We start from the raw sequence: 20,940 nt of genomic DNA on the forward strand, positions 1-20,940 counted from the left end.
TTGAGCACCTTGTGTGTTCCAGGTTCTGCGAATAGCCTTTCACACACACACTCACAAAAACATATGTATAAGTTACCATCTCTCCACTTGAAGAGATTACTATTTGAAGAGGGTTAAAGGTGTATAGTAATTGCAACATATGATGATAAATAGTAACTGTTTAGCAGCGCCTGGGTTTCTTAGTCGGCTCAGGTCATGATCTCAAGGCTTGTGAGTTCAAACCCTGCTTCGGCGTCGGGCTCTGTGCTGACAGCTCAGAGCCTGGAGCCTGCTTCCAATTCTGCGTCTCCCTCTCTCTCTGCCCCTCCCCTGCTCATTCTGTTTCTTGTTTCTCTCTCTCTCTCTCTCTCTCTCTCTCTCTCTCTCTCTCTCTCTCTCTCTCTCTTTCTCTCTCTCTCTCTCTCTCAAAAATAAAAAAAAACATTAAAAAAATTAAAAATGAATTTAAAAAAAATAGTAACTGTTAAATGCCAGGAATAAATTCTCCCTGGGTTGATAGAAGGTAAGGTAGAGAGAGCTGGGGAAAAGTAAAAGGAAGGATGAAATTAATCAGATGGCAAAGGAAACAATATTAACGCACTGCGCCTGGAGCAGAGGACAGAAGGGGCTTCATCTGCCATGAGGAGGAATGTGATCTTCAGTCTATAAGCATCAAGAGCCCTTAACACAGGCATTCTCAGGCAGTCCTCAGACTTACAGAGCAGAGCCACGCAGTGTGATCCACAGACCACAGCCACAGAGATGTGGCCAGGCCAGTCCACCAAGATGAGAACTGAGAATGAGCCTTTTCAAACTCGACACTGATATGCAAGCATGGGATGAGAGGAGTCGTATCAGGGTACTGACCAGCTCAGATGTGGTCACACTTGTGGGAGAGTCTTAACTGGTGTGAGCTGGGAATAAGGATCGATTTGTGACAGATTGAAATTTTGAAAAATAAGTAAAATCGTGTCCTTTGCCACAGATAATTCAAGGATCACTGTCCCTAGAGGGGGTTGTTGGTTGGACTTTAAAGTGTCTTTGGCATTACATGTAAAACTGTGTGCAGTTTGAGAGGTTCTTCCTCTCTTTCTTTTTGCTTTTTTTTGTTTGCTTGTTTTTGAGGAGAAGGCTCATAGCTTTTACCAGATTCTCACATGGATTTTCAACATTGAGAAGGGGACTCGGGTTTGTTCTGTGTGTTCGGAAGACCCCTCCTGGCCACCGAGAGTCCGGACTGGCCTGCCCCCACAGGTGGGAATCCCTCGGCCCCTACTCGGTAGATGGCACCACTACTGCCATCGCCCGTCACCCAACCTCTCGATTTATAAATTAAGAATCAAATATAACGATAATAACACATCTACATGTTTCATACATTTTTCATGCCTTTTTATCCCTTTGCTTTTCTGTCTGCCAAGATCTTCCTTCCCTCCTACCCTCCTGGCTGCCTAGCAAATCCTTACTCATCCTGAAAGGCCCATTTCTGGTAGGGCCACCTCTGAGGAATTTCATAACACATCTCTCTGCTGTGCTCACTAAAGTCCTAGTACATACCTTTATCGTAACCATCACCATATCTTCTTGTAATTATTTTCCTTTATGCCTACGGCCCCCACTAGAAGACTTTTGAGGGCAAGATTTGGGACGCACTCATCTTGTATCTCCAAAGGCTGGTATAAATATTTTCTTGATCCCAAGAAGGTGGATCCGATTGACTAGCCCGGGTCATAGTACTTTGTGTCCTATGATGGACAAGGGTCCTAGGAGGGTCAGAGCACCAGGGGGCACGACCTGCATCAGCTGCCCTAGCTGTGGGGCATGATCAATCCTGTGGCTGTGGGGGATGGGAGAGGAGACACAACGACTAAAAATGGCCTGGACACGAGGCAAGCTCCCTACAGCAAAAGCAAACTGCTGTCATCAGAGGACAGAGAGAATCCTGAGCATGAAAAACAGCATCTCCCTACTGAACCTGTTGTACTCATTTATAAAATGAGATAATTAATTTTAAAGAATTAATCACCGTATAAATTTTTGTAGGAATCTAAGTACTGTGCCACCTTTCATATTTCCTTTGAAAAGAAACCAAATATGTCTGAGTGTGGAGAGAACAAAAGGGGTGTGGGGTGAAGACTAAAGACACTGCTGAGACACATTTCATCCATGGGTAGAAGGCTGCAGTGTTTTATTGCACACCAAGAAAATCAGTAAAAATCTGGATTGGGTTTCTATCTAACCAACCGTAAAACTGTATACAGCCTTGCATCACTTATAGTTATTTCTGAGGCATTGTTTATAATTGTCTATATCGGCTGGCCAGTTTCTTTGGTACTATTGATTCCAAGGTTGTATCATTTATCACTCATAATCAGTGTTTCTCTGTGATGCATAACAAGTGCTGTAGCAGATAAAAGGAAAATCCAGTTAATGTTGAGAGCTTGAAAAGAAGGCAAGAGTCTACATTTGATGTTTTGGCTCCCTTTCCATGGACCACGTGCTTGTCACACTCTTAGATGTGTCCTGTGAGGGCTGGGACTCACTGTAGAAGCAGTAGGAAGAATATCACAAAATAAACATATCTCTCCTCTCCTTCTGGGCACCAGGGTCTGAAAACAATGAACAAATGTCACCTGTTTCTAACCTATTTCTAACTTCCTGAGAATAAGGACCTTTTCTCTCTTACTTCCTGTTACATCCTCGGTTTCTTATCTGGTCCTTGAAACATAGAAGGCACATCTTAAATATGTGAATGAATGAATGAACCATTTCTAAGAGTTCTATCCTCTTTTGTAAAATAATCAGGCAAGAATTAAAATCATACCATGAAATTAATCAAATGTAGTTCACCGGGAATAGCTATAGTATATAAATACACATAGCTTACCACATGTACCGGTGATTCGGCTACAGCTATAGAACGACTGGAGCATAAGGTGCTAGAGAAAACTTACCTAGGAATAATGAAGGTGACATCTAGTTTGGCTATGCATGTCTCATGTCCTGTAATCCACTGCCTTATTGGCTAACAGTTTGGATGCCATGCTGGTTCCCAAGGGCCAAATAGGACTGACCACCCACCAGCTGGGATCAGAACTGATTGCCATGTGCATTGACAAGATTTCTCAGATTGTAATCTTGTGGCTATTCAAAGTTTAGTCTTTTTTTCTTTTTATTTTGTTACCTTTTTTTTTTTTTAAGAAATAACATGCTCTTGAGAGAAGTTTTATAGCCAATGAGAAGTACAGAAAAGCAGGGAAAGTATCACTTGTTATTTCTATTATCCATTCAACAAATAATTCTGAGCATTGTTCTAAGTGTCAGGGATATAAGTGTCAGGGATATATAAGATAAATAAAATCTCTGTCCATGGGGAGCTTATATTCTAGGGGGTGAAGAGGGGCAATAAACTGGTAAACAAATACAGATGCAATTATCAGGGTGGGGCTAAGGACTAGGAAGACAAATACCGAGAACTAAGGGCTTGGACAAAATTCATAAAGGGCCCTTGGAGAAGGCCCTTCTCCTCAAGGACATGTAAGTGGAAAACTGAAGGAAGGCCCAGGGAAAGCATTCCAGCTGGCAGGAACAGCAAGCACAAAGGTCCAGAGGCAGGAGCATTCCTGGCATGCTTTTGAACCATGGAGGAGGCCTGAGTGGTTGGATGTTAGGGGCAGGGTACTGGAGATGACTGAGGAGAAGTTGAGGGCCCATGGCCACTGGAAAGATTTGGGGTTTTACTGTCAGAGTGACAGAAAGCTACAGGAGGATTTTGAGCCATTTTATCTTCAAAATAGTCACTTTGGAAGCTGTAAAAATAAGATCTTACAAGAGACAAGGGCCTCCAATTTGAAAGCTATTAAAATAGTCCAAGTGGGAAGAAATGGTGGCTTGAGCAAGGGGGCAGCAGTGAAAGACTGAACTAGCTAATGTACGTAAAGCATTTGGCACAGTGTCTAGGACAAAGAAAACCCACAATATCCAGCAGCTGCTATTATTACTATTGTTTCTAGAGCTCCTCTTGCCAAGACCTGCAGATGAAAATCCCACAGATGAACTATTGGCTCCGTGGGGCCTGAATGAGCCTGCCATTTGCTCTATCTTATGTGTTCTGTTCTGTTTTGTTAATTTTTTAAATGTTTATTTGTTTTTGAAGGAGAGAGAGACAGAGCATGAACGGGGGAGGGGCAGAGAGAGAGGGAGACACAGCATCTGAAGCAGGCTCCAGGCTCTGAGCTGTCAGCACAGAGCCCAACGTGGGCCTCGAACCCACGAGCTGTGAGGTCATGACCTGACCCGAAGTCGGACACTTAACCGACTGAACCAGGCGCCCCTGTTTTGTTTTTTTTATGTATGATTTTGGTTGATTAGAAACCTTTGCCTCATAACAACCTGTTATTTATCACATTGTTGGAACGAATGCCATTGTAGTGTTTCTAACCAGAATTAAGAGTGTGATCCCTCGGAAGCTGCAGTTTTTTTTCTTCTGGGCTGAGTGTCTGTGTGTGTGAGTGCAGGGGTGTGCACATCCAGCCCAGGACTGTGCCACAAACACCCAATAATCAGCAGAAGCTGCAGCCAGCTTCTATTTGCCGGAGCGGCCAGCATCACTGATTTCTCGGTTCCCGTTCTCATCTGTGAAATTCCATGGACTCTGTTTCGTCCGCTCACCTCAGTTATCCCTTTGCCAGACACATTAACTCAGACTCACATAGCAGGAGAAACTGTCCAATCCCCTTTCCCACTTCTTGCTTTTTAGCTGCCCCACTAAGCCAGGAATGTTGCTCTATCCATCTGGTGCATAATTCCCACTCACTTTGATGTCTTCCAAATGTTATCTCATAAATGTTGAGAACCCATCTGGGCTCAGGGAAACCTCTCTGGGAAGATGCTGCTTAAGCCAATGCGGAGTAGAGAAGACTAATGACTTGCAGAGGCACTTGCTCAAAGCTATGGGCTCTGGCTTTGGGGTCTGCTAGAGAACCATGCTCATTTAGACGTTTATTTATTCTTGAGAGATTGAGAGAGAGAGAGAGAGAGAAAGAGAGAGAGAGAGAGAGAAAGAGAGAGAGAGAGAGAGAGAGAGAGAGAGAGAGAGAGAGAGAGAGAGAATGAGCAGGGGAGAGGCAGAGAGAGAGAGAGGGAGACACAGAATCCAAAGCAGGCTCCAGGCTCTGAACTGTCAGCACAGAGCCCAACACAGGCTCGAACTAATGAACTGCGAGATCATGACCTGAGCCGAAGCCAGATGCCTAACTCACTGAGCCACCCAGGCACCCGAATCATGCTCCTTTTGATCCCCCAATCTTTTACGAGTGAATTCTTTTCCCTTCTGAAGCTGTCTAAAGGTAGTCACATCCCTGTGACCTTGTTTGTTGCCTTGTTTTGCAGCGATGTTTGCATGGACCCTCAGAGACACACAATAAAATGGGATGATCTGAGAATGAATCTACTTACAGCTAACTCTGAGCCCGGCTCCCAGTGCCCCCCAGGAGAGCAGAGAGGAGAATGACATTATCAGAGGATGAAACGGAATCGATGGATAGAATCGTGGCATTCCAGCTGGGGAATGTGAAACCCAACGGGATGGGAGTCAAAGTAACTGAAATGGAGTCCTGGTTTCATTCTGCTGTCTATTAGCTGTGTGATCTGTATTAATTGACCTAACCCACTTGAATCTGTTTTTCTCAGAGCTCCTCATATGTATGCAGTGCACCGGTGTGGGATCTCACAGACAGTAGTTGAGGCGATATTTGCTGGGCCAGTGCAGTGGTCTATCAGCACTGGCTACGTGCTTGCACCTGCCTCTCCCCGAAGGGAGCTCTTGCTTAATCATCCACTTGGTTCTCAACAGTGACAACATTAAATTTGTCATCAAAAACCTTCCCATAAAGAAAACTTCAGATTCTACTTCTGAATTCTGTCAAATATTTAAGACAGAAAAATGCCAATCTTACCCACAAACTCCTCCAGGAAATACAAGAGGGGGGAATGCTTCTCCAATTCATTTAATGAGGTCAGTATAACCCTGCTACCAAAACCTGAAAAAAAAAATTATAAGAAACCGCATTACCACCAAGAAATCTCACGAACTGGCCACAAATACATGGGTATGGTTATTCATCTCCACTGTGCAGGTGAGCAAAGCAAGGCTTAAAGAAGTTAGGAGTTTGCCCAAAGGCACAGAGCTAAAAAGTGGGAGATGTGGAATATAAACCAAGATCTCTCAGACTCCAGAATTTCTACTCTCAACCAGCATGTTACAGGTTAATATGATGTAAATATGTTAATATAATGCGTACTGAACAGGCCTGAAAGAAAAAAAGAAAAAAAGAGAGAGAGAGAGAGGAAGGAAGGAAGGAAGGAAGGAAGGAAGGAAGGAAGGAAGGAAGGAAGGAAGGAAGAAGGAAGAAGGAAAGAAGAAAAACAAGAAAGAATTGAATGGCTACAGATAAATTTGGCCTCTGGGAGGTGAATGAGGGAGGCGTCTTGGGCCCTGAACGTGGCAGCCTCCTCCACTTGAGCATCGCGTCTAACGGCTCCTCCCTTGTCCCCAGTCTTGCCCTTCCTTGTTCCTTTAAGCTCCTCTGCCTGGCCAGGACATGCCTGCCACCAAGAGACAGACTCTGGGCTTTCAGAACTGCAGAAACAGCTCAGTTAAAACCGCCAAAGTCACCACTGTTTAAGAGTTTCAAAGCCCTGGAGACACATGTGTTCTAGAAAGGCCCAGCTTGAAGCCAAATAAAAACTGAGGTGGTTTGACACACAGCCAGAGCATGTCTCGCTCATTAATGACACAGAGTCCTGCGTGCAGAAAAAGGAGTGCAAGCAATGAAGTCTCATGTGCTCTGCTAGATGTGCCTGGAGTTTCATCGCCACGGCCCGCTTCCCAGCCTGGTCCTTCAGGTGCCCTCTGGAGCAATCTCTCTCGAACTCCAGCAGGAGAGACAGAGAGCGGCAGAGGATCTTGGAGATGCATTTCCACAGAAGTGCCCTTCGGTTCAAGAGTCCGTCACTGACCCATGCCCAGAAGCAGAATGACACCCACCCTCTTCTGCCCAAGCCTGGAAAGCCCCTCACCAGAGCAACTTTTTACCTTTAAACCCACAGAACCTTATCAGAAGGTGTCAGGAATGACACAAAATTAATAACACCCAGTTCCCAAAGCCACCCTCGATTATCCGCTCACAAGCAGAAGTGAGAGGGCACTTCTTCTGCATCAAGACAAGAAATTATCCCTAGAAGATGAGCCACTCTGAACTCTAAAACCGGTAGGGAATATGAGTCTCCACAGAATTCGACAAGATGCCAGGACAAACTTTCATTCACTTATGTATTCCTTTTATAAACATTTGCTAAGGACCCATGCTAGAGCTTTCTCCTAGCCCATGACCCACCTTTGTATGAATTCCTAGAGTGCACCGTCCCTCCAGGCTTGCCCAGTGGAGTAGGTACCCACTCCAGTGCCTAAAGGTCTCAGGGCCCCTCCCCAATCCTCCTTATCCCAGGCAATCATGAGACTTGACCTCCAGACACTTGATAATCGAAAGCATTTGAGTCTAAAATGCCTACGGGCGCCTGGGGGCTCAGTCGGCTGAGCATCCGACTTCGGCTCAGGTCATGATCTCGCGGTTTCTGAGTTCGAGCCCTGCGTCGGGCTCTGTGCTCACAGCTCAGAGCCTACAGCCTGCTTCATATTCTGTGTCTCCCTCTCTCTCTGCCCCATCCCCACTCATGCTCTGTCTCTCTCTGTCTTAAAAGTAAATAAAACATTAAAAAATAAATAAATAAATAAATAAATAAATAAATAAATAAATAAATAAAATGCCTAATCAAGGAACAATTCAAAGCAGAATCTGATAGGCCCGTATTAGCAGTTCAGAGAGAAAATAACAAAGGAAATCCATATTAGGTGTGAACTTAATAGCAGGTTAAACGGCACAAACAGGGCCTGTGTTGAACATGGTAACCAGTCCCCAAGAGGGTCACCAATCATCCCTACCTCCTGGTTTTCATGCACTTGGTAGCCCCTCCCACATTTCAATGGTGCTGACTTGTGAGGTCAACAGGACACTGAGGAAAAGGTGGTGTGAAAGCCTTCCAAGGCTAGGTCATAAAAGGGCACTGAGGCTTCTGTATTTCTTAGATCACTCACTCTGGGGAAAACCAGGATGGAAAGAAAGTTGCCACCACCCAGGTACCCAGAGTTCTGGGGCTAAAGCTTGCCTGAATTTGGAATCCAGGAAGAATTTGGGCTGACTCCACCTATACAAGATCTAAAAGAGAAGAAACCTTCACTTCATCTTGAGATGGTTAACTCGGAAAATAAGGCCAGGGGTGGTGGTGGTGGGGGAGGGGGAACAGTCAATTAATCCAAGGTTTTGAATTTCTTTAAAATATGCCTTAATCATCTGATACCTTCTAAATATATAAAGTAATATTTTATGAATGTCAGCATTTTTAGTTTAAACTGGACTATGATATGTTTATTAGTTGATTGTTACAGGAAGCCAGATTTACTTACATCACACATCATGGCCTGGCTACCCCGTGTAATTGGTAGGCAGCTAAGGTGGGGCGGGGGGGGGGGGGGAGAAGTGGGGACAAAAACAGGCTACAAAGTCCAGCAGTGCAAACCTCCAACTGTGCTGAGTCAGCACAGGTCACACAAACTGACCCATATGGTGTAGGAGTTTGAGCTAGTCAGGCCATCCACGTTCTTCCCCATCCCAATGCCGTAAAGACTGAAAAATCACATTAGGACAACTCAGTCATCCTCCATTTCTGGAAAAGTATTCAGTAATCTCTGAAGCCAGCAGAGAAGTGCCCAACTGCCCTGTGGGGGGTGGTATGACTCGGGGAAGGAGACTCACTTGTGGAGGGAATCGTAAAACATCAGATATTTCACTACAATCTGAAGGATCCCGATATATAAGACAATTATAAGTAACTCTCAGTCACTAACATGTGTTACTCACTGAATGGTTTCTTAATATTAATTAATTAGTGGCAGATTATATGATTGTCAAAATACTCACTCCCTCCCCACTAGGTCTATCCCTATCAGAGGATTATACCTCCCACCCCAATGGCATCATCCATGAAGATGTGACTCAGTTTAGCCAATGAAATATGAGTGAAAATCACGTGACACGTGACACTTATTTATTTATTTATTTATTTATTTATTTATTTATTTTTTTAGAGAGAGCACAAGCTGGGGAGAGAGGCAGAGGGAGAGTGAGAGAGAGAGAGAGAGACAGAGAGAGAATGAATCTCAAGCAGACTCCACGCTCAACACAGAACCCGACTTGGGGCTTGATACCATGACCCTGGGATCATGACCTAAGCCGAAATCAAGAGTTGTTTTGTTTTTTGGTTGTTGTGCCACTTCTGAACAGAATCTTCTGGCTCTGCATCCTGTCTTCCTCTGTCAAGATACCAGCAATATGCCTGATAGGAGCTGTCCTCCAGTCTGGGTCTCTGGGTGAAAAGCCAAAGCCAGATCAATAACAGAAACACAAGATAAGCCCCAATAAAAAGGCAACCGTCACTGAGGTTTTGAGTCATTTGTCATAGCAGAATAATGTAGCCTAAAGTGCCAGACTAATTCCTGCCTTAGGACACTAACAAAGGAATAAAGGGAAGTGAACACCTCCCTGAGCCAAATACAACTATAATGTTAAATGTGTGGCTCCCTCCTCAACTGTGAAACACAGAATAGTCAAACTCCCAGGGCTTGTGGATTGCTTAGCAAATTTTACAGCATTTCCTAAACTTCAGACATTCTTTTACCACCTTCATAATTGTTGCATATCTGTGTACCAACCACACTGCTATTTAATTAATATTTTAATTTACTCATGGTCATATTCTAAACATGTCAATTTAAAGAAAACTGTAGCGTTACAATACATGAAACACTACTGACATTTATCTTTTTAAATATTTATTTTTGAGAGAGAGAGCACATGCCCACGTGCGTGAGTTGGGGAGGGGCAGAAAGAGAGGGGACAGAGGATCCGAAGCCGGCTCTGTGCCGACAGCAGAGAGCCCAATGCAGGGCTCGAACTTATGAACTATGAGTTAATGACCTGAGCTGAAGTCAGAGGGTTAACCAACTGAGCCACCCAGGCACCCCAACACTACTGACACTGATCTTAAATAGAGGTGGAAAAATAAATATGTAACTAGTTAAAAGAATGCACCTGTGTACCATTTTGGCTATTTGCATAGCCTCACGGCCAATCTTGTGTGCTTCGGGAATCATTGCTGCAGTGGGCTAGGCACCAGGGGTCAGAGTCCCGGGTTCCAGATGATTACACAGAGGGTAATCTTGGCCAACTTCCTCCGGACCACATTTTCTCAACCATAAGAAGGATTTATACCACAAGGTCCTGCCTAACTCTAGCATTACATCATCTGCTGTCCTGAACTGTCGGACCTCCTCTTGCTACTGTGCCTGAGAACAATCCATATGTGTCAGATCACTAATAACCCTCATGGGGGGAGGGGGGAGAATTTCGCTGCTCTACAGAAGGCTCCTAGTTATGCTAAGAATATAATTCTTCACCAAAGAGATCATCTCAAAACGATAAAGCCCAAACAAGGGCAAATCTTATTTCATCTCCCTTTGTGTTATGCCAACAACTTCTACTGGTTAGAATTTTCTCATGCTTCCAAAATGGTATCTGTCCCATCCTCCCCCCAGGGTGACTTTGTCTCCCCCTGTGGCTTAGAGGAAGGAAGGAAGGAAATCACAATTTCATGCAACAGGCAGTTGCTGGCTAGCAGTCAGCAGTACATACCAACCTGCTAATGCAAAGCAAAGGAACAGTTGTCCATTTGAAGAGTAATATCCCTTCTACTAATTCCAGACCTTGAAATCCTTTTATTGCCCAAGTTCAGCAGATTCCTATTCTTCAGAAATGAACATATGTAAAACAGGCTCCCATGAAATTTACAGATTTTGGAGCCCAGAAGGAACCCTGTATCATCTGGCTCAACCGACTTGTTATACAGATGAAAAAATTAAAGTCTCAGTCATGCAGCTAAGAAGAAACGGAGCAGGAATAAGATCCAGGCTCCAAGCTCACAGGGAAGGTGACGGTGCATGCTGGAGTTACAGCCTCTGCCACCTTCAGTTTGTCGGATGTTATTCAAGTCATTCACTTCTCCTGGCCTCAGTTTTTTCATCTGTAAAATGGGGGCCACATTATCTATCTTTTAGGGTTATTCTAAGACTCAAATGAGACACACCAGTGGGTCTCAAATCTTAAAGTTCAAAGTAATCACCAGATTCTTAGACCACTAGAATCACTAGAATCATTAGATTCTATCTAATTCGGTAGCCAAGTTTTGGCATTTCTTTTCTTTTTTTTTTTTAAATTTTTTTTTTTCAACGTTTATTTATTTTGGGGACAGAGAGAGACAGAGCATGAACGGGGGAGGGGCAGAGAGAGAGGGAGACACAGAATCGGAAACAGGCTCCAGGCTCTGAGCCATCAGCCCAGAGCCCGACGCGGGGCTCGAACTCACGGACCGCGAGATCGTGACCTGGCTGAAGTCGGACGCTTAACCGACTGCGCCACCCAGGCGCCCCAAGTTTTGGCATTTCTAACAAGCTCCCAGTTAATGCCAGTCTTCTGCACGAGCAAGAATGGCCTCAAAGTGACTCCACAGGAAGGTTCATGAATTGCTGCTATCATTACTACAGCTGCTACTGCAACTGGGGTTAGGGCAGGGTGGGGAAGGGCCACCAGCGTTAATGGTGCCACAGAAGAGATGTCACAGGGCTCTAGAATGGGGCCACTTTTCAGCCCAAACCCCAAGCAGAAGATTCTTCCTTCTGAGGAGGGAATAATGCATTTCTGACAACCCCATAACAAGCAGATACACTGATCTTAACAGTGAGTAAAGAGCCAGGATCCCACCCCACCCTCCTCCAAAAAAAACGGAGAAAAGCTGAGAAGGGAGGGAGGGAGGGGGGATGAGAGAAAGATAGAGAGAGAACAAAACTGACTGTAGCTCCCTACAGTCAGCTATCATTACCTAACAAAGCAAGCACACACCATTCTCCACAGGACCAGTATCGGAGAGTGATAAGGACTAAATGTGTCCCCAAAATTCATATGTAAACGCTGACCCCCTCCCCATGTGATGTGTTGAAATCCTAACCCCCAATATGATTGTATTTGGAGGTGGGGTTTCTGGAAAATAATCATCTAAACGATGAGGTTATGATAGAATTAGTGCCCTTAGGAAAAGAAACACAGAGAACTTGCTCCCTTGCCTGCTCACTGTCTCTCACTCTCGCTCTCTCTGCCATGTGAGGACACAGCAAACAGGCAATCATTTGCATACCAGGCAGAGTCCTCACCATATACGGAATCTGCCAGCGCCCTGATCTTGGACTTGGCAGCCCCCAGAACTATGAGAAATAAATATCTGTTGTTTAAGCCACCAAATCTGTGGCATTTTGTCGTAGCAGCCCAAGCTAGGGCGGAGGGGAAAACATTTCTCTAGTTATAAATTGGTAAACATTTGGGGTTTAAATGCTCCGCTGTGGACAAGTGCAGGCTCAAAACCAATCATCATCAGGTGAGGGCACCCAGCCGGGGGACGTGTTTGACAATGAAAGCGGTTGCTACTGAGTAATTCAAGACAACAGGAGCCAACTAATTAACACGGCCCTGGGCAAAAAGGGCCATCTGTTCACCCTATAGAAAGAATACAACTGGGAAGATTTCTCCTGGAACTTCAGGAAGAGCAGAAGAATTTCGTAAGTGTTCGAAACGGAACAATATCTACACCTATTAGGTCTGAACCCAGAGTCTGAAATGGGTATTATATTAACCAAGAGGCAGCGAGCACACTTGTGAACACCCACAAGGGTCAGCAAACTTTTCCTGAAGAGAATCCGATAGTAAATACTTGAAGCTTTTCAGGCCACATACGGTATCTGCTGCATATTCTTTTTATTGTTCTTAACCCTTTAAAAATGCAAAAAACATTCTTAGCTCCAACGTCATACAAAAGCAGGCTGCGGGCTAGATACGATGCCTGGTTAACAACAGGGGCTCTGTAATGAAGTGGCCTGGGTGTGAATCCTGGCTCCACCCATTACACATCAGCTGTGTTAAGGAGCAAGTCGCTTAACTCCTCCATGCCTCAGTTTCCTCATCTATGATGGGCAGATAATAACAGTACCTACCTCATTGGGTTGTGAGAAACAAATGAATATAAGCAAAGCATTAGAATAATGCCTATGTATATTACTTGTTATTGTTACTACTTTTGAGAACATGTATATGCTACATGTGTGTATACACACACACACACACACACACACACACAATAAAGAATATTCAGAGGAATTCAGACAACTTCCAGCTCCTCTGCTCCAGTGCTAGTGTTTTACGAAGGAAAAGGAAGCTGCAACTTTTATTTCACCCAGACTCTTCTGGAAAGTTCTGGAGATCTTTGCCTGGTGTGCTCTAAAGTGCCCTAGTCCTGTCAATATAAACAATCACAAATCGTAACCACAAATTAGGTGATAGGTCATCACTGCAGTGTGTATGATATGAGATGGAAACAAAATGATTTTCATGTATGGCTTTCATAAATAAGTTGTGTCACAAATACATTATCCCCTATCTTATGCACATAATTAAGTTAAAACGTTGCTGATCAGAGGAATGAGTAAATAAACCAATTAATTTAACGAAATGACTGCACCATGGAGGGAGGAAAGCATTCCGTTGCTTTGTTGTGTTTATTTTAATTTCGTGAACAGGATGTTTCATACTGCACGGCTGGCCCAACAAGCCATTTGGGGCATGGCTTCAGGTCAAACACATGCCCTTCATCTATCAGAAGACAAGAGAGGGAGCACGTAGAGATTTACTGGCACCTGAAAAGATGCCTGCTCAGATATCTTTGGGCACAGAAAGATATCTGTGCCTGTGCACAGAAAACCCCAACTACGGAAAGTGCCATTTTCTAGGTGATGAGCAGATCACCAGGGAAGGTGAGATTAAGGACACCATGGTTTTTGCCAGTGATGAGTACTTTCAATTTGGGGCCTTCATTCAGCTCAGGAAAAGTAGTTTTCAATTTTCTTTGATTGCTTCTCTAGAACTATGACTCTCACCTGGGTTCCTTTTAACACCTATAGAATTAGGGAGGTTCTTCCCAGATCTCCTTAGTCAGATTTGCCAAAAAGGGGGCCCTGGCTAGGCATGTTTTTAAAAGCTCCATGATTCTGGTGTTTTAGGGTTGAAAACTGATGTAAAAAGTTAATGAAAGAAGAATGACTGTCTAAACCATGCTGGATTTTTTTTTTTCAATCATGAGACTGAAGAAAAGCTTACAAGCATCAAGGCATAGCACTGAAATAAATTGGGATGGGGCAAAGCTCAAGATATACTACTTTAGGGGGGTGCCTGGGTGGCTTAGTCTGTTAAGCATCCAACTCTTGATTTCAGTTCAGATCATGATCTCACAGTTTGTGGGTTTAAGCCCCACATCGGGCTCCGCATCAATAGTGTGGAGCCTGCTTGGGATTCTCTCTCCCTGTCTCTCTGCCCCTCCCCCACTCTCTCTCTTTCTCTCAATAAATAAATAAACTTTTTAAAAAAGATATAATACGTTAGGGATTGGTGAACCCAGCACAAAACAGGTAAATTCTTGCTTGATAAGCAAACTGTCTGGCCTAGTGAGCAGGCTACGGTCTCATAAATTGATCTGTAGGAATTTCCTGAAACCAACTGTTAAGTTATTCGTAGTCTTGTATTTCCCAGGCAAAGCTTTCCTGGAACAACCAACTATGTCATGTTGGCATAAGTAGCTATCTCTCTCTATCAGAGTGCCCAGCATATGGTAAATGCTTATACCAATTTAGCTACTGCTGCAAAACTGCTATATAACAGAGCATCGTAAGATTCATTTGCTTAATAAATTTTCATTTACTGTTAAGCTTGCACAGGTGTGGGTTGAACTGGATTCAGCTGATTTCAGCTGGGCTCACTCATATATGTTTACCTATGAGCCAGGCTAGGGGTCCCACATAGGCTGGGCTTATTGGAGCAGTTCCACTGGACATTCTCTATTCCTCTTCTAGGACCAGTGGCATGACCAAGGCATGGCCTTCTTATGACAATAACAGGACAGAAGAGGGAAATCAGAAATTTCAAGTCCTCCTGAGGGCAAGGCTCAAAACAGGAACATATGTACTTCTATCTCTTACTTTTGGTCAAAACAAGTCACATCACTGAGCCCAGATTCAACAGGCAAGGAAATAATCCCTGCCTTTTAAGTGAGAGGAAATGCAGAGACACATGGCAAAGAAGGAGTTACAGACAGTGGTGAAACATGGGTGCCATTAATGCTCTAAAGCACAGTGCTTAGTAAAATAGTCATTGAATAAATAATCAATTGTATGGTTTGGTTTGGAAATTTGGATTTTTTTTTCTTTTATCTTTATCTTTTTCTTTCTTTTCCTTTAGATATTTATTGTATGCCATTATTAGCCTCATGCATTAAAGGTGATGATGCACACATATAAGACTGGTGATTTATAAATCATTCAACTCAGCAACAGCCCCTCTGCCACGCCCTGTGCTAAGAGCTAAGCATACAGTTAAGAACAATATAGGCATGGTCCCCATTCTCATGGACCTTTCAAATCAGTCAGAAAGACTGACTTACTTGTGTGATGAGTGGTAAGAACACCAAAGTTGAAATGGTCGTGGAAATAGCGGTCATCTTCTTGTGCACAGAATCTGTTTCTAACCAGGATCTTCAAGACAAAGTGTTCTGTGAGTGGGAAGTCTACCATTAAGTCATCAGACCGGGAGAGGACATGCTGTCTCCTCAAGTCTCAAGGCTCCCACCCTCCATGACCTGTGGACATCCTGGAGACTATGGGTGTCCCTCCTAATTCACTCCAGGTCCAGAGAAGAGACAGAGTTACTCTCTCCACATGTTTCTCAAGTGCTTGACATTGTTCATCACCCAGCTTGCTAACTGTCCAAGGCCTCCCTGCCTGCTGTGAGGTTTAAGACAAGCAAGAGGCAACAGGGAGAGAACAGTCAGACCTGCAGAGACTCATCCTCATACCCCTGAAGTTGACTCACAGTTCCAGCCCCGCAATCTGGAGGCCATTGAGGTGGTTGTTGGATGAGCGTGTGATTGTTTCAGGAAAGCAGAACCCTGAGAGGTGAAAACTTAAACAAGCAAAAGACATAGTACCCAATTTATATTCCAACATAAAAGCTTTGGGCTAAGAGCCAGATGACTTTCTTGAATTTGACTTTTTTCTCAGACTCCTTAACTTAGCCAACTAGAATTCTCATTTTAAGTATCATCCTCTGATTTTCATTTGGAAATGAAGGATTTGCCGCCAGTAAAAATGGAATGTAATGTCCTTGGCTTTGTCAACTCCAGCACAAACAGGACTATGTAGGTTTATGTGATAGGTCTGGCATGTAGCAAATGTATAGATTACAGAAAATCTGTCAGAAGTGGATGACTGGACTCCTGCTGAGAAACAGATTGAAGAGCAAGAAACACCAAGCTATGTTCCCGCAGGTTATATGCTAGATACTAAACTTGCTGTTAATAAGAAGAAGATGGTAAGCAGGAAATTATCAGTCCTCCAGTGCCCCCATTCAGTCACTGCACTAATATTTATCATGTGCCTCTTGTTACCAGGAAAAACCAAAAAGGAGGGAATAGACGAAAAACAGCAAAGTAGGAGTGAATAATGGGCAAATGCATGCAAGACTAAGCCATCTTACACATTTGACTTACATTACTACATTTGGTCCTCACAACAAGGTCCTGAACTGTTGAGAATTGCCCAAGGTCACACAGTTGGTCACTGTCAGAGGTGGGACCCCAACTCCTGCCTTTGGATTCCTTTGCCCTCATCCTTTTTTCTTCCCACGTCTTAGATGGAAAGGGTTCAATGCTGTGACTCCAATGCCACTGAAGAGCCAGAGAACAAGCTATTAAACCTGGGTGGGAGACCCCAAGTCCTGAAAATCATAAAGGCTCTAGAATTGGTGACCATTGACCTTAGGTGTGACTTCTGGTTATACAAACCAAGAAACATGCAAAGAAGTAAAAAGATACACTGCAGGGTGACTGCAGAAACCAAGCCAGCAGGAAATGAAAAGTTGCTTACTGTCTCTCCAACTGACCTCCCTACTGCAAAACTTCGCACCCTGGGCATTAAATATTCATTCATTCATTTACTCATCCAAATTTCTGAGGGCGTACAAGGAACTTTGGGATGAAGATCTGCTCCATGCCCTTGTGGAGTTTACCATCGCTTAAACCGATAATCACACAATTAAAGGCATTAAATACAAGTTGCAGTAAGTGCTTTGAAGGAAAAGTAAAAGGTACCATGAGAGCTTATTTGGGGGGACCTGATTTAGATCATCATCAGGCAAGGTCTCTCCAGGAAAGGACATTATAGGCTGCCTCCTGAGAGCTGAGTAGTACTTTATAGGAAACATGAGAAGAATGGTCCAGGCAGAAAGAACATGGTCCCAGATGGTCGCTCACCTGTCTGATGGTTAAGTGACTGCCAGTTTGAGTGACAGAGGTGGCTGGGTTGTGTCTCTCTCATTGTGCAAAAAGCTGGTAAATGTTATCATGCAGTGGTGGTGTAGACAGCAGGAGAGGACAAACTCCAAAGTGCAAGCATTTTTTCAAGTCTCTACTGGTGTCACACTTGCTGATGTCTCACATGGCCAAGTACACAGCCAATGTGAGAGGCCACTGCCTGAGAACAGGACACCCAGGGCCTGGAGACAGAGAGATGTGAACAGATTGGGGGAGTTCGCTGCAGCAATATACCCTACAAGACCAGAAGGGAGGCTTCGGTCCTGCCTGTGACTACAGGTGAGGCTTCCCAGAGGAAAGGACACTCAAGTGTGTGAAAGCACAATCACCCAAGTGTAACATGAAAGAATGGATAGGAATTAGGGGAGTGGGAGGCAGAATACTCCTGGGACCGCCATGTTCACAGGTTTGCAGGTGAAGTCAAAAGGCTGGGTAAGGAAATTAAAGATGTTTAGTACTGCTCAGTAGTACAGCGGGAAGTGGAAGTGGTTGAGAAAGATAAAAAGAGATCATAACAGGCTTTAGTAACATTATCAGATTTACGTTCTAGAAAGACCTCCACTGTCTCCGTGTGAAGAGGTAGGGAAACCCAGGAGAGGTATCCAGATGCAGGAGAAAGATAACAATGGCCTCACCTGGAATAGGAGCAGTAAAGATCAGGAGAAGTGTGCAGAATTCAGACATAATAAAAAGTAAAATTAATAGGACTTGATGAGCAAGTGTGTGTGGAAGGGAGAGACGGATTCAGATTTCTGCTCCGGGAAACAAAAAACAGGAACGGCACTCGCTGTTAGACATGGTGGGAAGAGCAGACTAACTGGCTGGGAAGATGAGCATCACTCTAGATATACTGAACTGGAATTTTCTATGGGACAACAAGGTGTTTTGGAAAAAAGTTAGACCATGCAGGTCTGAATCTTAGCAAAGAAATATGAGTGAGGGACTGTGTCAGTTTCAATCAGCACCAAGGAGGTGGGCTTACCAAGCCAAGTGCCCGAGAAAAAGCCTAAAAAAATGCCAGTCTTTGAGGCATAGGTTAGCCAAGATGAGCCATCAAAGGACTCTGTGCCTTTGTCACAAAGGTGGTGAAAAAGCAGAGGGGATTGGTTACAGGGTGACAGAGGAAGAGAATGCTCCCAAAGGAGTGCGTGGGAAGCAGCATGTGCTGGTGGGCGTGAGGGGCCAGTAGGCTTAGGACTCGGAGGGAGACCCTCGGGCTAATGACTTTGGACATGGCAACCCTAGTTGGTGTTTAGGATGAGAGGTAGGCTGGAGTAAATGTACAAGGAGGAAGAACTGGGAAAATGTCAAAAGCCAGTTAGAGAATTATTTCAACAAGTTGATGGGGAAGAGAAAAGCAGATGACAGAAGAGACTGGGGGATGGGAGGAGGATTACTTTTTTTGAGAGGAGAGAAATCTGAGTGTGTTCAAATGCTGACCAGAAAGATCAGTAGCAAAGGAAAGTATAATACACAGAAGAGAGAATGATTATCACTTTAAAGAAAAAGGATAATCATCCAAGACTTACTCCCTTCTGGACCCTTCCCTGTGGGCTTTGTCTCCACCAGTCTCGGGCAGACTGCCAGGTCTCGCCGTGAGGATCCCTGGGCAGGGTGACTGCACACTAACTATGCCTGCCATGACCTCCCGGCATGGACAGCCCCACCCCAGCCACTGGACACTCACTTCACTGAGCTCACTGATCACGTCGTTCTCATTCTGTGTGATGGGAAGGGCTATTTATCACTCTAAACCTTGCAATGTGGACTTGAAGAGAACGGCTCTCTGACAAACTGCCCCAAGAGAGGCACCACCCAAAGAAACAAACAACCTCCACTCCCATCCATCCCACCCCCCATGATTCCTCCTGTTTTCATCACTTGAAGGCAGCCCAGCAGAAACCACACAGCAGCATTAAAGGGCTGGACAAGAACGTCTGGTTGTAAACAGGGTACAGACGCCAAAATACGTTAACCCTATTTGTGTATAATGAATGAAGACCAGGAACAGCCATCATTGTCAAGCAAAGAAAAGGAAGGAAGAGGGAAAGTGCATTTCCCAATATGCATGTGTGTCTTGATTGTAATTGTTGCTTCTCATTCTGGCTGTTTATGAATAATAGTGATCTTTGTTTCCTTAAAGACAAACTGAACAAAATGACGCATCTTGAAATGATCGCCCATTCTGCAGAAAGGGAACATGATAGAAACCTAAAAGCCTGCTGGATTGCCTTTATTCCAACCTCTCTTTGTGTTTAAGAGTATCTGCCAAAACACATTTAATCCTATAAAACCCCGAAATGTACGTGCATTTTTTGGCTCACATATAGACAGTCTTACTCTATTGGAAAAAGATGCTATACATCTTCCAATTCCAAACCAAGCTTCTCAGAATGGCCTGGCTGGGCAGGGCTAGAGGAAAATCAGAGAAGGGTTGGGGGATCTTTACTGTAGTGCAAGGCTGAGGATGAGGTCAAGTTGAAACAAATCCTGAGAAATGGCAAAGGCTATTGTTAGCATGATAGCCATGGGCTCTACCCAAGGAGATCGGGGCTCCAGGAGGGATTCTACACCCTAGAGGGTGATCCAAATCACAGGGCCAGTGGCCCCTGACTTGGAAAAGCTTCCACATACCTCCCATGGACCTGCCACCAAGGCACAGGGGAAAATTCCTTAGGCTGATTAGTTAACCCTGCTCAGATTTCCCTCGATCATCACCAGAAGTTGTACATGGCTGTAACTTCCAAATCACTTTAAGTTCCCTCCATACGGCTGGTGGAGAGGAAGGCTTTCCTCGAGCCCTGCTGAATCTTTATAGAATTTTAGTTTTCTTCTTCTTTTCTTTTTTTTATCCTGAGGTTGCAGCTTCTTGGACATTAGAGAGACCACCTGCCAATGGTGGACCCTGAGAGGTGACAATGCAGGTACTCTACCCTTCCTTCTCTCCTTCTCATGTACATATCTTTTTGCCAAAACATCCTTTTTGTGTGTCCTTGACCTTGGGAAAGCCCCTTAACCTTCTCATCTGTGAAATGGGGAAATAACTTTCCCTGCTTCACAGGGCTGTGGTCAAGTTTAAATAAACGTGTGCATCTAAAACCCTTAGCACAGTGACTGACACCACAAAGTGCTCTATGTTAGCAGTTACCTTTTTTGTTATTTTTATGTTGTTGTTGCTGCTGTTTTGCCCTGGGAACTTCAAGCTTCTTGAGGGCAGGGATTCTATTTTGTTCTTTCCTGTCCATCCCCAGGAAATGTGACAAGCACATTGTGACAAGCACAATGTCTTATGGATTCATGTCAAATATAAATGCTGTTCAAAGGAGA

At 44.3% G+C, this 20,940-nt stretch overlaps 1 long non-coding RNA gene across 2 annotated transcripts in view; it reads right to left on the reverse strand.

Annotated features, from left to right (window-relative positions):
* The window catches only part of LOC109496189, a 119,845-nt gene that overhangs the window by 46,968 nt on the left and 51,937 nt on the right, over positions 1 to 20,940 (reverse strand). For both annotated transcript variants that reach the window (XR_006592447.1, XR_006592446.1), the window contains exon 3: positions 5,937 to 6,020. This is a non-coding gene — a long non-coding RNA (uncharacterized LOC109496189). The remainder of the gene's footprint in view (positions 1 to 5,936; positions 6,021 to 20,940) is intronic.

Source organism: Felis catus, chromosome F2, assembly GCF_018350175.1.
Source record: "Felis catus isolate Fca126 chromosome F2, F.catus_Fca126_mat1.0, whole genome shotgun sequence".
Lineage (NCBI taxonomy): Eukaryota > Metazoa > Chordata > Mammalia > Carnivora > Felidae > Felis > Felis catus.